The 15,953-nt window shown below is 39.1% G+C and overlaps 1 long non-coding RNA gene across 4 annotated transcripts in view; it reads left to right on the forward strand.

Moving 5' to 3' along the window:
• Positions 1–6,522: 6,522 nt before the first annotated feature.
• Positions 6,523–15,953, forward strand: part of LOC122235830 — a 29,191-nt gene continuing 19,760 nt past the window's right edge. For all 4 annotated transcript variants that reach the window (XR_006213898.1, XR_006213897.1, XR_006213900.1 and 1 more), the window contains exon 1: positions 6,523–7,299. This is a non-coding gene — a long non-coding RNA (uncharacterized LOC122235830). The remainder of the gene's footprint in view (positions 7,300–15,953) is intronic.

Genomic DNA, 15,953 nt, shown 5'->3' on the forward strand with positions numbered 1-15,953 from the left:
GGAGAGGAATAACAATCTTTTTTAGAATTCAGAGCCTCTCCTGGTTTTACTCTAGCCTTGTGGACAACTGCTAATCGTTACAAACTAGTGGCATTTTCACCTAAGTTATCATATCGCATTGTTTGAGGTATTAACTGCTTTTGCTAGAATACAAAGAACTATAGCTTAAATATCCTTTAATGCTGAAAGCAGTAGGCCTCTAGGGGAATGAGGAGTAGAGGTGATTGAAGAAAGTAAATATGGATGAGGAGGAGGAGACACAGGAAGAGGACCATCTGTGTTTCAACAGGAATGCTGTGAGCATTTTGGTGAGACAATTTATCATAGTTACAGGAGTGTCCCATGCACTGAGTTTAGAGACCCTGGCCTCCTTCCTCACATATGCAGGTAGTTCCCCCTTCCCCCGCCCATCAAGACACCCTAACTGTTTCAAATATCCCCAAGGGAGGCAGAATGCCCCCCCATGGGAAACCATAAAAGGCTAACCAGTGAGAACTCCTCCAGCCTCTCCCACATGATCCAAATGCTACATCTGGTCTCCTCCTTTTACATAGACTGTTACCACAGACTCTTCCTGTTTTGTTCAAATTTTAGTTTCATCCTTAAGTCCAGGAAACATGCTTCCATGCTGCATGGTCACATAGGAAGTCTAAAGGTGTGATTTCTAAGACTTCTAACCATTGATAGGACCAGGTAGACAGGAGCTCCTCTGATCGTTTGGGAAGATTGTTCTGCTCAGGAAAGCAGTGCAAATGTGGCCATCTGAATTGGTCATGGAAGCCCTTGGCTGTCTCTTTTGAAATATAAAGTAGAAATGGGTTTCTGGCAACCTAAAAGGGTTTAGAATCAGTGATTTTTATTAACGTGCAAATTTAAATATTCAAATAGAAAAACTGAGAATGGTTGCACTTATTTTTTTTTTCTAATGGTGACGATGTCTAAGACAATATTGAACAAAATTTATCAGGAATTTTTATAGCCTGAACCAAGAGTGACCTTCAATGGCACCTGCCCTGGGCTCTTGCATTAAGTTTTAAATTCCTCTGGAAAGTGATAGTGATGCAGCAGTATCTATTGATGAAGACATTGGGTCCTGAGTTTCTACACATTTTAAAAGTCATCGAGCTGAAAAAATTAGGTAGTATATTATGGTAGAATAATGATCCCCTAAAGATGTTCATGTCCTAATCCCCAGAACTTGTGAATATGTTACTTTACATGGAAAAGGGACTTTACAAGTATTATTAAGTTAGGAATCTTGAGACAAGGCGGGGGGGGGGGCGGTTATCTTGGATTCTACATGGACCAAATATACTCATAAGGGTCTTTAAAGGAGAAGGCAGGAGGATCAGAGTTAAAAGATATGATGACAGAAATATGGGTGACAGAAGTAGGGTTGGGGTTAGAGAAACTGGAAGATGCTATGTTGTTGGCTTTGAAAATGGAGGAAGAGGGGCGCCTGGGTGGCTCAGTCGGTTAAGTGTCCGACTTCAGCTCAGGTCACGATCTCACAGTCCGTGAGTTCGAGCCCTGTGTCAGGCTCTGGGCTGATGGCTCAGAGCCTGGAGCCTGCTTCGGATTCTGTGTCTCCCTCTCTCTGCCCCTCCCCCGTTCATGCTCTGTCTCTCTCTGTCTCAAAAATAAATAAACGTTAAAAAAAAAATTAAAAAAAAAAAAAAGAAAATGGAGGAAGAGGTCACTAGCCAAGGAATGCAGACGGCCTCTAGCAGCTGGAAAAGGCAAAGAAACAGATTCTCCCCTAGATCATCCAGAAGGAGTATGAATCTACTGACACTTGTATCTATTCCATAAGACCTATTTTGGACTTAAGACCTCAAGAACTATAAGGTAATACATTTATCTTATTTTAAGCCACTAAGTTTGTGGTAATTTGTCATAGCAGCAATAAGAAATAAAGGTAGTGTATGTATATTAGTGTGAAACTATAATTTACACACTAACTTTGTGTATTTATTATTTTGCTCTCACTGGAGTTACATTACAGACTAACTTGTAATTAAATTTTATGAAAAAATGGCTAGACACTATAAAAGGTGATATAACTTTTTGTTTTATGCTCATGCAGTAATTCACATTGGATAAGTAAGTTAATGAAACATTGCTCTGCAGGTAAGGAGATGCTCAGGTTGAATATATGAAATACAGTGATGGATTTTCTTTAACTATACATATGATCTGACTTTGTATGTTGAGATACCAAGCTTTAGGGATAGATAATTCTTTAAGGGATTTGGCGGGCATCCAGACTTGCTCATGTGTTACCACAAGACCCAATCTGAACGAAAGGAGAGCACATGGTGAGTGAAACAACCTTGTATGAATTAAAGATGTCATTCTGAGTCCACCTGAGGTAACTATAGAGTGGCATTCACCACAGCAGCCGCCATTCTCCTCTCCTTACATTTCTCTCTTTTGTCCCACTTGGAGCCTGGTCACTCCTTCTTTTCTTCTTCCTCCCCTCTCCATTCTCTTTTTCCTGTTCTTCCTCAGCACAACCCCTTATTAGGCATATGACCTTGGGAGGTTGGATACCTCTTGGAGTCTCATTTTTCACATCTGTGAGATGGGACAACACATCCTTTATAAGGTCCTTGTGAGGATTACATGGGACAAAAACTAAAATGTATCTAGCACATTCTGTGTTCTGGCACTGTGCTAATTTAGCCCATGTAATCCTTACAAGCACCCCATGAACCAAAGGCTATTATTATCTCTTTAAAGATGGGGAAACTGAGGATAAGAGAATTGAGTGACTTCTGGTGAGTGGAGGAACCAGGACTGAACCCAGCTCTGGCTCAGGCAAAGTCTGTGCTCTTGGCCATGACATCAGCTCTACTGAGAATCAGCCCAGTCTCCCATCTGCGAGGATCTTCAAATTCAGCAGTATGCAAAGCCTTTAGCTCTGGAGTCAGACCGCCTGCTTTCAAATCCCAGACTCCACACTAAGACACTTAAACTTTCTGCCTTCTTTTCCTCATTTGCAAAATTGTAAGAATAGTATTTCTTTTGGAGGGTTATTTTAAGATTAAATGAATTAATACAAGTAAAGCACTTTGAACTGTTTCTGCTCCTTATTTTAAGTGCTCAGTAAATATTAGCCGGTCATTTTATTCCCTTCCTATTTCTTACTTTCCTTCTTCTTTCCTTCCTTCTCTTTTCTCCTCCTTCTTTCTCTTCTTTCTTTTTCTCTCTCTCTAAGCCCAATTTGTGACCCTTAAAACCTTGATTAATCCCTTTCTTAACTCTTGGGCTTATACCAGTTCTCTTCATTGGCACCACATTTCTCTCCATCTTTCAAAGTCATTAGACATTTTTTCCCCTTCTGGTGATGCCTAAAACAAACACCACCTGCAGGAGACAGGAGTATCTGGAAGATAAAGAGATGTTTACCTGTAATCTCTTCTAAGGCTGCTATGGGGAAAGGAGGGAAGGTGGGAAAATAATTGAGGGTCAGAACAAGAAAGACAATTCCAACAATCACACAGGCCACGGAGAGAATGGGTGTGAGGTGCTTCCATTGGCTGCCGTGTGTCACATGTGCTGTCTGTTCTCTCGCTGGGGAGCCTGGTGGTGATTTCTGCTAAGGGCAGAGCTTGGACCCAATAGCTTGGAGATCTTTCTAGCTGAGATGTGGGGATTTTCTGAGAAGTCCTTGTGAGGGGCAGCGGTATGGCACAGAGAAAAGAGTCCTTGGTGAGTTTCCACTGCTCTGACCCAGCAAGCCAGGCATCACCACCTGCAGTTCTAGGGAAGCACATCCAAAGGAGGTAATAACATTCACTGTGTGTTTCTTCCTCTTCCTCCTCTCCTCCTCCTTCCTCTTCCCCTTCCTCTTCTCCTCCTCCCCTCCTTCTCCTTTTACTTCCCCTTCTTCTTCCCCTTCTCTCCCACCCCCTCCTTTTCTTCCTCCTCCTCTTCTTCTTCTTCTTCTTCTTCTTCTTCTTCTCCTTCTTTCTCTTCTCCTCCTCCTCCTCCTTCTCCTTTGCCTTCTTTTTAAATCAATGGATAATATAATTTTTACTTTTTTTTTCTAACTGGATTGTTTGAGTACCTCTGAGTGTGCAGGCAGCAAGCATGTTGGGGTAGGTCTGGTGAAAAAACTCCTGAGTCAGCAGCTAACACATTTTTTTTTTTTTTTTTTTTTTTTACTGAACACCACTAGTGCTGGGGGTGGGGGCTTTAGCTGCTGAAGAGTTTTAAATTGTGTTTTCCCTCTCTTAATTACAACTTAGTGACAAGTCACATAAGGAGCACCCATTTGAAACAGAAGTTAATGAGCAGCAAAAAAAAACCACACACAATGATTTTGCATATTTGCTTCAGTATCTGCTTCTCTGCATCACTCAGTTGCATTCGTTAATAACTATTGTTTTATAGAACATTCTAGTATCCACACTCCTACAAAATCCAACGTACAAAAGAGAAAAGATGGTGCTGATTCCATCCCAAGAGGTTTTTCATTTATTGGAAGTCAAGACTGCTCTTGCCCACAGTTTGGGATTTGTGGAGAAGGGCTTGCAAAGAGCAATCTGAAACTTGTCTTACATCATCGTTCAAAGCACAACACGAGCATTTTGTATGTATTAAAAAAAAAAAAAAAGCTAATTTTGTGAAGTGTATAAATTAGGTTTTGAAAGCCCTTTTTGTCTATTTTTGGTGCTGGAACACAGGGCAATATTTCAACTTGTATTTTAAAACTATGTGTGTGTATATGTAACTATATGTGTCCACAAATTTTTTTTCTTGCTTAAATAAAAAAAAAATTCCGTTGAACAACATATGCCACTTGTTAAGCAATGGAACGATTTCAGTGATACATTGATTTCAAGTAAAAATATTGTTTCCTGTAAATCACTTATTCCACGTAAAAGTGACAAAGTACCAGGGCCCAGTGCCAAATAAGATCCTGGTGGCAGGAGGGCTGAGAGTACATGCACTTGAATGTGAAAGGCTGCAGCAGGTCATAAGGCTGGTAGGGCCACAGGTGTGGGTTGTCCTGGGTTCTCAACTGTCCTGGTTCTTTTTTTTTTTTTTAATGTTTATTTTTGAGAGAGAGCAAGACAGAGTGCGAACAGGAGAGGGGCAGAGAGAGAGACACACACAGACTCTGAAGCAGGGTCCAGGCTCTGAGCTGTCAGCACAGAACCAGACTCGTGGCTCGAACTCACGAGCTGTGAGATCATGACCTGAGCTGAGGTTGGTTGCTTAACCACCTGAGCCACCCAGGCTCTCCAGTCCCGGTTCTTTTTCAGTAGCAGGAGCAGTACCTCCGGGATAGTGGTTGGGAACAACTGTGCCTAGGGCACAGGCAGGAGGGCAAGTTGAGGAACAGTGTGGGCACCTTCTCCCCATCAGCACCCAGCATCACTCTGCATCCAACGTGGTGGTTCGCTCGTGGGTTTCAGAGACACAAAAATGAAGGTTGGAGTCCTGTGACCTGTCCGTTTCCTGTCTTCATCACCCTGGGCATGCCACTTTGATCTGCTTGGGGTTAATGGGATTGTTGTGGGGATTAAAGGAATAGTGCATGTACAGTCCTTGGCACAGAGCCTGGTATTAAATCAATTTTCGGACATTATTATCAGACCTCACTGCGATCCCAAGAGGCAAATACTCTCCCTTGACCAACCACCAAATGAGGCTTAGTGAGAATAAGTTTTAATCTAGATTACTTCCTACACTAGATTAAGTATCTAGTCTGGGCCTACCTTCAAATAGGGGTCTCCAAAGCTCTAGATTTTTTCCCTGAATGCCACACTTACACCTTGTAGGGGTTTTCCAGGATTTCTCTGTTCTCCTCTAAAGCCCAGATGGATTTAGTCATTCAACAAGTATTTACTGAGTGCTTATTAAACAGCAGACGCTGTTCTGAGGGCTGGCCCTGTAGCTGCGAGCGCAGACACAAATCTCTGCCCTTGTGGAGTTTACAGTCTAGCAGATAAGATAAAGAAGTACGATGTATATTATATTAGCTGATGATAGATTCTGAGGAGAAAAAAAATAGAGCAGGGATGAGCGCTATGGGCGTGTTTGTGTGTCTGTCAGAAGGAAGGAGTGTTGTCGTCAATATTTTAGATATAAAGGCCAGAAAACCTGAAAGAATGAAAAAGAGATTTGAGTAGAGAGCTAAATGGGGTGCAGGAGCAAGCCCCTCAGATTTCCGGGGGAGAAGCCTTCCAGGCAGAGGGAATAGCAGGGTAGGACCCTGAGGTGGGGGTTGCTCAGCTCTTGGAGGACATAAAAGCATGCCCTGGGGAGGGGGGGAATGGTCTGTGCACCTAGAATTATTTGATCAGTCTGAGAATCAGCTTTCTTCCCCCAAAACCTGTTTTTCTAACACTTGGACTTCCCTTTAAGGAGTTGCTGCCCCTTGGTTGGGTCACTAAAGCCTGGGGTTGAAGCAACCCTGAGGAACAAGGTTGGCTTAGTGGCCGTCTGATTTGTTGTGTAATAGCATTGACTTCCTAGGTGACTCAGCAAGGTTCTGTGCGTAAACGTCAACTCTGGGGATGATGAGCTCCAGCCCCAAGGCCTCTCAGGTCTGGAGGATTCCCCACCCCAGGACCAAGGAAGGGGCTATTTCTTCGAGGCTGACCTTGATGTCGCTTTGCTGCCTGGACTCCTGGAGCTTTGAGCAAATGCTTTGCCCCTAAAGTAGACATCTTCCAGCTTGATTTTGCCTCCCTGGAAAAAAAGAGAGCCTGCTGAATGCGGTGGGTGAGTGAGAACATGGACTTTGGAACCTGAGAATTGGTTTAAGTGCTCGCTCTGGCATTTACGAGTTATGTAGCCTTGAGCAAGTGATTGACCTGCAAAATAAGGACATTCTTCCTGAAGTCTTAGGAGACTGAATTAAAGCGCAGTGATGTAGGAAGTGTGCCTTGCACAGTGCTGGCAATTGGTAGAACCTCAATGAACGGTCGTATGATTATTTTCATCCTCTTGAGCATTCCTGAACTAGCAAAACAGCCCCCCCCCAGCACTCTGTCCAATTCCTAATCCTTATCCAAATATTGATACAGTTGTGGTCCCTGTACATCCAGAATCACAACTGAAAAATGGGTGGCATGATCTCCATATGCAAAGTAAACTTGCACTGGGGGACTAGGCTGGGAGTAGGGGCGGAGCCACATCAGATCAGCTGGTTGAATTCAATCAACTTTTGATTCCCTGCCCTCATCTTTTGTAGAAGGAGTTGGATGTCTTTCCCATTTGACCTTAGAATGTGTTATTCTCCATGTGCCCTTCCTTAGGCTCCTCATTTACAGGTGGATTCTGGTGAGTGGAAACCTGGTTTGAATATAGCAAGAGAGATCACGATTTCAGAAAAATCTATGTTGTGTGTGTTTTAAGAATGTCGATTCACTATGTCCTAACGGTCGGTTTGTCATCCAGATTTTTAATATTTTGACATGTGTAATTTTGTGTTTGCAGAATTATCTCCTTTTTATCAGATACTTCTGTGGATTCCACGGAGTCAAGATCCAAAGGCTTTCCCCTAGAGTTTTACTTTCCCCATATATACAGGGTTTGTAGGGGTAGAGGGGCGGTCACTAGCCTGGGATTTAACTTTTCTTCGGGGAGACCCATGTGGGGCAGTGGAGGTCACTCAGTTAGTGCTAGTCAGCAATTAAAAGCCTCCAGACACAAGAGTCTGCATTCCAGCTGCCATCCCCTCTGTCCTAAGGTGCCTCTCATCAGTGTGGCCAAAGACATCTACTCACCTCTGGAAGTTTAAAAAATAAACTTATTCTTTTTTTTTTTTTAATATTTATTTATTTTTGAGAGAGAGAGAGAGAGAGAGAGAGAGACAGAGTGTGAGCAGGGGCAGAGGAGGGTCAGAGAGAGGGAGACACAGAACTCATAGTGGGCTCCAGGCTGTCAGCACAGAGCCCGACATGGGGCTCGAACGCAGGAACCATGAGATCATGACCTGAGCTGAGAGTCAGATGCTTAACCAACTGAGCCACCCAGGCATCCCAAAAATAAACTTATTCTTAATTATACAATTTATATCCAGATTCATTCTCCTAGTAAACAATTTAAATGATACTGACAAGGTTCAAGGACGTTTCCCTCTGTTTTCAAGATTTTGACAAAATAGTGGATTTTGAATACCTCAAAGATTTTCACTTTCTATTGCTCTAATCCTATGGTTTTGTTCTTTGATCTAATCACCATCCCCTTATGATCTTCAGTTTGGTGTGTGTCATTCAAGACATTTTGCTATGTGCACGTGTGTGTATGTACATATCTATGTGTTGATAACCTATGACTGTGTGTGTATATACACAGGTATTAAGTTAATATGAGTACTATATTTACATAGGTATTCAAGCCATATTCATATATATGTGTATGCATATATTACTAACATATAATTAATACCTTTATTAATTTATGCAGGATTATTTTCTGTGGAGATTGTTTCTCAACTGAATCAGTTTGCAACTTGCTTCTTTATGCAGCAAGATGCAGTTCATAGAGATTTACTTCTCCATTTGGAGCTACTGCATAGTTTCTGCTAGTGATCAGTTTATTTGGTCAGGCTTCTGTTGATGAGTATTGAAGGAGGTCTAGTTTTCCCCTCTTGGAGACAATGCTGCAATGAATTATCTTCATGGTTTTTTTTTTTAATGTTTATTTATTTTGAGAGAGACAGAGACAGCGCAAGTGGGGGAGAGGCAGAGAGAGAGAGAGAGATAGAATCCCAAGCAGGCCTCACGCTACCAGCGCAGAGCCAGACGCAGGGCTTGAACCCATGAAACTGTGAGATCATGAGCTGGAACCAAGAGTCGGATGCTCAACTGACTGAGCCACCCAGGTGCTCCTGCAATGAATTGTCTTTAATCGCATTTCCTTAAGCACATGCGTCTGCCTTTCTAGAAGGCTGATTTTAAGAAGTGTCATGGGGGGTATATACAGTTTAAACTTATTAGATACTGCTGAATTGCCCTTCAAAGGGCCAATTTAAATTCCCACTGACAGTGCATGAGAGTACTTGAAAAGTTTTCATATTATTAAACTAAGATTCTTGCCAAAACTTTGTGGTACTTCCAATTTGGCTTTAATTTGCATACATTTGAAAACCAGTAGATTGGAGTGTCTTTTCATGTCTTTATTGGCCACTGATATTTCCTCTTTAGTGAATTTCTTTTTCAAATTCTTTCCGTAGTTTTCTCATTTGGGTTGGTTATCTCTTTTGCATGAATTTGTAAGAGTTTTTTAAAATATATTCTTTTTGGGATGAGCACTGGGTGTTGTATGGAAACCGATTTGACAATAAATTTCATATGTTGAAAAAAAAATTAAAAAGTAAAATAAAATATATTCTTTTTGGGGGCGCCTGGGTGGCTCAGTTGGTTAAGCGGCTGACTTTGGCTCAGGTCATGATCTCACAGTCGGTGAGTTTCAGCCCCGCAACAGGCTCTGTGCTGATGGCTCAGAGCCTGGAGCCTGTTTCAGATTCTGTGTCTCCCTCTCTCTCTGCTCCTCCCTGCTCACACTCTGTCTGTCTCTCTCTCTCACAAATAAACATCAAAAAAATTTAAAAATAAATAAATAAAATAAAATATATTCTTTTTTTAAAAAAAGTATATTCTTGATATTATTTGTTTCTCCTAGGCTATTGCTTATTCTTAAATTTTGATATTCTTGTGGTATCTCTTCGTACACAAAGCATTTATATTTTTGAAGCAGACAAATTACATTTTCTCTTTATAGTTTTTGCTTTTTAAATCTAGTTTCAGTAGACATTCCAAGCCCCATGTAATGAAAATTTGTTATCATGTTTTATTTTAATATATATGCATATAATTCACACATACATACACATATGTAATTCACATGGAATTTATTTTCAGGTATAAAATGTATTTTTTTAAATGGATAGGGTTCAAATATACATATTATACACATATTCAATTTATATATATTCAATTTTGATTGAGTATTTTAAAGCAACTCACAGATACATTACTCATTATTATATATTATTTTTTAAAGCCTCATCAGTTCAAAATTTAAATAGAAGTATTTATATATTCCTACCTCACAAGGCTTCTTAAAAAAACATAACAACATAGAATAATCATACCTGACAAAATTAGGAAAAATGTCTCATATGTCATCTAATACCCAGTTTAGGTTAAATTTTCCTTGATTGTTTAAAGATATATTTTCATGTTTGAACTGGGATCTAAACAGATTGGTGGGTGTGTTTCTTGATTTTCTTCTAACCTGTAGGAGTTCTGTCTTCCCTCACCATTTTTATTTTTTATGAGTGGTAAGGAGATATTTTATGTGTGATATTCTTGGCTTCTATATTTTTTATTTATTCATATCACAATACAGATTGCTAGGGTTTTTTGTTTGTGTGTTGGTTTTGTTTTTGAGGTCTTGACTTTTCTTTAAAGGCTTAAGTTTGTGTGTTTTAAAAAAATTTTTTTTAATGTTTATTTTTGAGAGAGAGAGAGACAGAGTGAGCAGGGGAGGGGCAGAGAGAGGGAGACACAGAATCCAAAGCAGGCTCCAGGGTCCAAGCTGTCAGCACAGAGCCTGATGCGGGGCTCAAACTCACCGAGTGTGAGATCATGACCTAAGCCAAAGTCGGACGCTTAACCGACTGAGCCACCCAGGCGCCCCGTTAAAGACTTAAGTTTTTAAGTTTTAGGTTCACAGCAAGTTAAGAGGAATGTGCAGATTCCTCGTCTACTCCCCACCCCCAAGGCACAGCCTCCCCCATTATCAACACCTCACCCCAGAGTACATTTGTTACCATCAGTGAATGTATATTGAAAGATCATAATTACCCACAGTCCATAGTTGACCTTAGGGTTCATTCTTGGTGTTGTACATTTTATGGGTTTGGACAAATATATAATGACATGTATCCATCATTATCCCTTCACTTTTTCATGCGATTAATTTAGTAAAAAAACTGATCATTAGTCCTGAAGAGTTACCCGTGTTCAAGGTGTGTGTCTGCCTCCTCACAATGTCATTTAATGTCCCCGGTATTTCCTGAAAAATGGTAGCTAAAGTCTTCATTAGATTCAGGTTCAAATGTTTTGGCATGTATACCATGACATTTTTTTTTTTAATGTTTATTTATTTATTTTGACAGCGGGCCAGGGGGCAGAGAGACAGGGAGAGAGAGAATCCCAAGCAGTCTCCACACTCAGAGTGGACCCTGACGCGGGGCTGGACCTCACCACTGTGAGATCCTGACTTGAGCCGAATCAAGAGTCAGAGGCTTAACTGACTGAGCCCCCCAGGCACTTCTATCATGACATTAAAAAAATTTTTTTTAATGTTTATTTATTTAGTTTTGAAAGAGAGAGCGAGAGAGACAGAGCATGAGCAGAGGAGGGGCAGAGAGAGAGGGGGACCCAGAATCCAAAGCAGGCTCCAAGCTCTGAGCTGTCAGCATTGAGCCTGACGTAGGGCTTGAACCCACGAACTGTGAGATCATGAGCTGAGCCAAAGTCGGACGCTTAACCAACTGAGCCACCCAGGCTCCCCTATCATGACATTTTTTAATGGGGTAACTGGTGTATATGAAAGGAAGTGGGTTTTCTGTTTTGCTTTCTTTATATCCTAATTTTGTATTTGACTATCTTGCTAAGTTCTGTGAGCAGTTATAATAGTCTGTCAATTAATTTTTTTATATTCTTTAGACAAATGACTATATTATCTGTTAATAATGGCACATTTTCCTTTTCCAGCATTTATACATTTTATATATTTATTGCATTGGTCAGAGCATCCTATAAAATGTTGAAGCGTGGGGCACCTGGGTGACTCAGTTGGTTAAGTGTCCGAGTCTTGGTTTTGGCTCGGGTCATGACCTCATGGTTCCTGAGTTCGAGCCCTGCATTGGGCTCCACTCTTGGTGCAGAGCCTGCTTAGGATTCTCTCTCTCTCTCTCTCTCTCTCTCTCTCTGTCCCACTCCAGCTCATGCTCTTTCTCTCTCTCTCAAAATAAATAAATAAACTTTAAAAATAAATAATTAAATAAAATGTTGAAGCAGAGGTAATACTTAGTCTTTACTGACTTTAGTGGGATTGCTTTAGTGCTTTACAAAAATGTGCCACCTTTGTTAAGTATTTTGGTTAATGCCTTTTAACAAGTTTATGAAGTTTTGTTAGTTTTCTAGGAGTTTGTTAAAAATTCATGAATGGACTTGAATTTATCAAAGGCTATTGTTTATTGTCTATTGAAGTGGTCATCTGATTTTCTTCTTTAATTTTATTAATATAGGAAATTATACTAACAGATTCTGTATGTGAACTACCTTTGAGTTCTCAGTTCAATCCTCACATGGTCTTCTAATACAGTGCTGATCACAATGTTGGTTTCCCAACATTTTCTTTAAGATTTTTGCATCTATCTCATAAGTTATATTGGCCTTTAAATTTCTTTTCTTGTGATATCCTGTTTGGTTTAAGAATCAAAGTTAAGCTAGCATCTTAAAATGAGTGAGTGGTTTTCCACCATTTTTCCAAGCTGTGGAAGAGGTTATATCAGGAATATTCATCTCTTGAAGTTCTGCTAGAGTTGTCCCTCATAATTATTAAATATATTTTCTATCTATAGTCATATGTCTTTCATTTTTCTTAATGTTTAGTTTAATTGTTCTTTTTCTCTTTCGTTATATTTGCCAAAATATCCATTACATTGAGCTTTGCAAATAGATCATTTAGTTTTAGACACAAGTGCAAATTTGTTTTTAAATTATTAATTTTTAGTTTCAATCTTATTTTATTCCTTTTTTCTATTTCAATTGAGTTTACTTTGTTTCTCTTTTATTAGCTTAGTTTTTTTTTTAAGTTTAACTCATTTGTTTTTGAACTTTATAATTATTTAATGTGTATTTAAGATTATAAATGTTCTGACTGCTGGTTTGGCTGAATCCTTGAAGATTTCAATATGCACTACTCTTATTCTGTATCATTTCCACGTTATATGTTACCACTATTTTGACTTCCTGTTTAATCCGAAGGTAAGTAGAATTGGGGAAGCTATATTTTTGTATGGTTTCAGATTTATTTTATTATAGTTACTGAATGAGACTGTATGAAGTCAACATTTTAGAATGTGCTGAAATTTCTTTTGTGGTCATGATCATGAAATTATCAAGTTCTGCAAATTTCATGTGTATTCCATTTGTTTGTTGAGAGAAATTTATTGAGTTGTGTTATTAAAACCCTCCCCATACCTGTAATTACTTTCTGTCTGCTTGATTAGTCATTTTATGAAAGAAATGTGTAAAACTCTCCCACTATCACAAATATTTGTCACTTTCAGTTTTACTTTATATATTTCAATCTTGTGTTTTAAGCATATCAATAATCATCATTATATCTTCTTGAGAGATTGCTCCTTTTATTAATATAAAACATTTCTTTTTATCACTTTTAATGCTTTGAATTCTAGGTAGTCTGACATTTATGTTGTTACAACTACTTTCATCCTCTTTATATTTGCTTGATATATCTTCTTCTATTTCTTTATTTTTTCATTTTCCTGTGTCATTTTTTTTAAGTGCATCTCTAGTTTAAAGTCTATGGCTAGACACTTTCTAAAAATCCAGCTCTAGATTCCTTTTTTTAATGGGCAAATTTAACCTGTTCATATTTATTGAGACTACTGATGTATTTACAGTTAGGCATGCCATTTTGTGTATGTTTTATATTTCCATACATTATAGTTTTGCTTTTGCTTTCTGCTTTTTGTTCCATTTAATTTCCTTTACTTGTTAGAAAGTTTTACCTTCTACTTATATTTTTGTAGGTACTTCAGTCCCTTTAAATATTTAACACATAATATTAAGCATACTTAAAAATATTTTTTTCAACGTTTATTTATTTTTGAGAGAGAAAGACAAAGCATGAGCAGGGGAGGGGCAGATAGTGAGGGAGACACAGTATCTGAAGCAGGCTCCAGGCTCTGAGCTGTCAGCACAGAGCTGGACACGGGGCTCAAACTCACGAACCATGAGATCATGATCTGAGCCAAAGTTGGGCACTCAATCGACTGAGCCACCCACGCGCCCCAGCATATTTTTTTTTTAACCATGGCTAGAGTTCAATCTTTTTAATTGAAATACAGTTGACATAAAATATTACATTAGTTTCAGGTATACATCATAGTGATTTGACAATTATATACATTACAAAATACTCACTGTGATAAGTGTAGTTACCATCCATCACCATACAGAGTTATTACATTATTTTTAAAAAATTTTTTAATGTTTATTTTTGAGAGAGAGAGACAGAGACAGAGTGCGAGCAGGGGAGAGGCAGAGAGAGAGGAAGACACAGACTCTGAAACAGGCTCCAGGCTCCAAGCTGTCAGCACAGAGCCCAACATAGGGCTCCAACTCAGGAACTGCGAGATCATGACCTGAGCTGTTGTCGGTTTAACCTACTGAGCCACCCGGGCGCCCTGAGTTACCACCACATTATTGACTGTATTCCCTATGCTGTACTTTTCATTCCCATACAGTTCAATTTGTCTCTAGTAAGTCCCTTGAACAGGAAACTTAGCACGTCTTTACTTTTCTCCTCTCTCATTCCACTGCACAACCATCCATGCTAATATTTTTTACAGTGTATTTCTTTATTTTGATAAAATATATATACCATAAATTTTACCATTTAACCGTTTTAAATGTGCAATTCAGCAGCATTAAGTACATTCACGTTGTTATGCAACTATCACTACTCTCCATTTCCAGAAATTTTTCATCATTCCAAACAAAAACTCTGTACCCATAAGACCATAATTCCTCTTCACCATTTTCCTCCAGACTTGGTAACCTCTATTATATTTTCTGTCTGCATGTATTTACATATTCTAGGTCCCTTATATACATGGAATCATATAGTATGTTCTTTTGTGTCTGGCTTATCTCACTTAGCATTATGTTTTCCAGACTCATCTGTGTTGAGTCTTTTTTAAAGGCTTTTACTTTTTTAAAGGCTAATTAATATTCCATTGTATGAATATACCACATTTTGTTTATCTACTTCTCTGTTCATGAACATTTGGGTCATTTTCACCTTTTGTCTGTTGTGAATAATGCTGCTATGAATATTGATGTGCAAGTATATGTTTGAGTCTCTGATTTCAGTACTTTGGTGTATACACCTAGAAGTAAAATTGCAGGATCATGGTAATTTTGTGTTTAATCACCAAAATTGGGGAAATCACCAAAATATTTCCCATAGTGGTTGCACCATTTTACGTTCTCACTAGCAATCCTCCAGGATATCAGATTCTCCATACAATCCCCAACACTTAGTATTTTCCATTGTTTTGATGATGTCCATCCTAACGGATATGAAGCAGTATCTCATTGTGATTTTGATTTGCATTTCCCTAGTGGCTAGTGATAGTGAGCATCTTTTCATGTGCATAATGGAATTGGCATATCTTTTTTGGAGAAACGCCTATTGCAGTCCTTTGCCATTTTTCATTTGTTTGTATTTTTGTTGTTGAGTTCTAGGAATTTGTATATATATGATTTTCTCCCATTTCATGGTTGCCTTTTACTCTTGATAAGTGTCCTTTGATGCACAAAAGTGTTTAATTTTGATGAAATCCAAGTTATCTATTTTTCCTCTTGGTGCCTGTGCTTTTACTGTCTATCCAACAAATCATCACCAAATTCAGTGTCATGAGGGTTTTCCCCTATGTTTTCTTCTCTACTAATTTTGGTTTTCACATTTAAGTCTTTGATTCATTTTGAGTTAATGTTTGTATATGATGTGAGAAAAGGGTCCAATTTCATTCTTTTGCATGTGGATAGCCAGTTTTCCTAATACTATTTGTGGAAAAGACTGTCCTTTCCCCACTGAATAATGCTATAGCCTGAATTGTGGTCCCCCACTTCATACGTTGAAGTCCTAACACCCAGTACCTC

The sequence above is a fragment of the Panthera tigris genome, chromosome F3 (genome assembly GCF_018350195.1).
Source record: "Panthera tigris isolate Pti1 chromosome F3, P.tigris_Pti1_mat1.1, whole genome shotgun sequence".
NCBI classification, from domain to species: domain Eukaryota; kingdom Metazoa; phylum Chordata; class Mammalia; order Carnivora; family Felidae; genus Panthera; species Panthera tigris.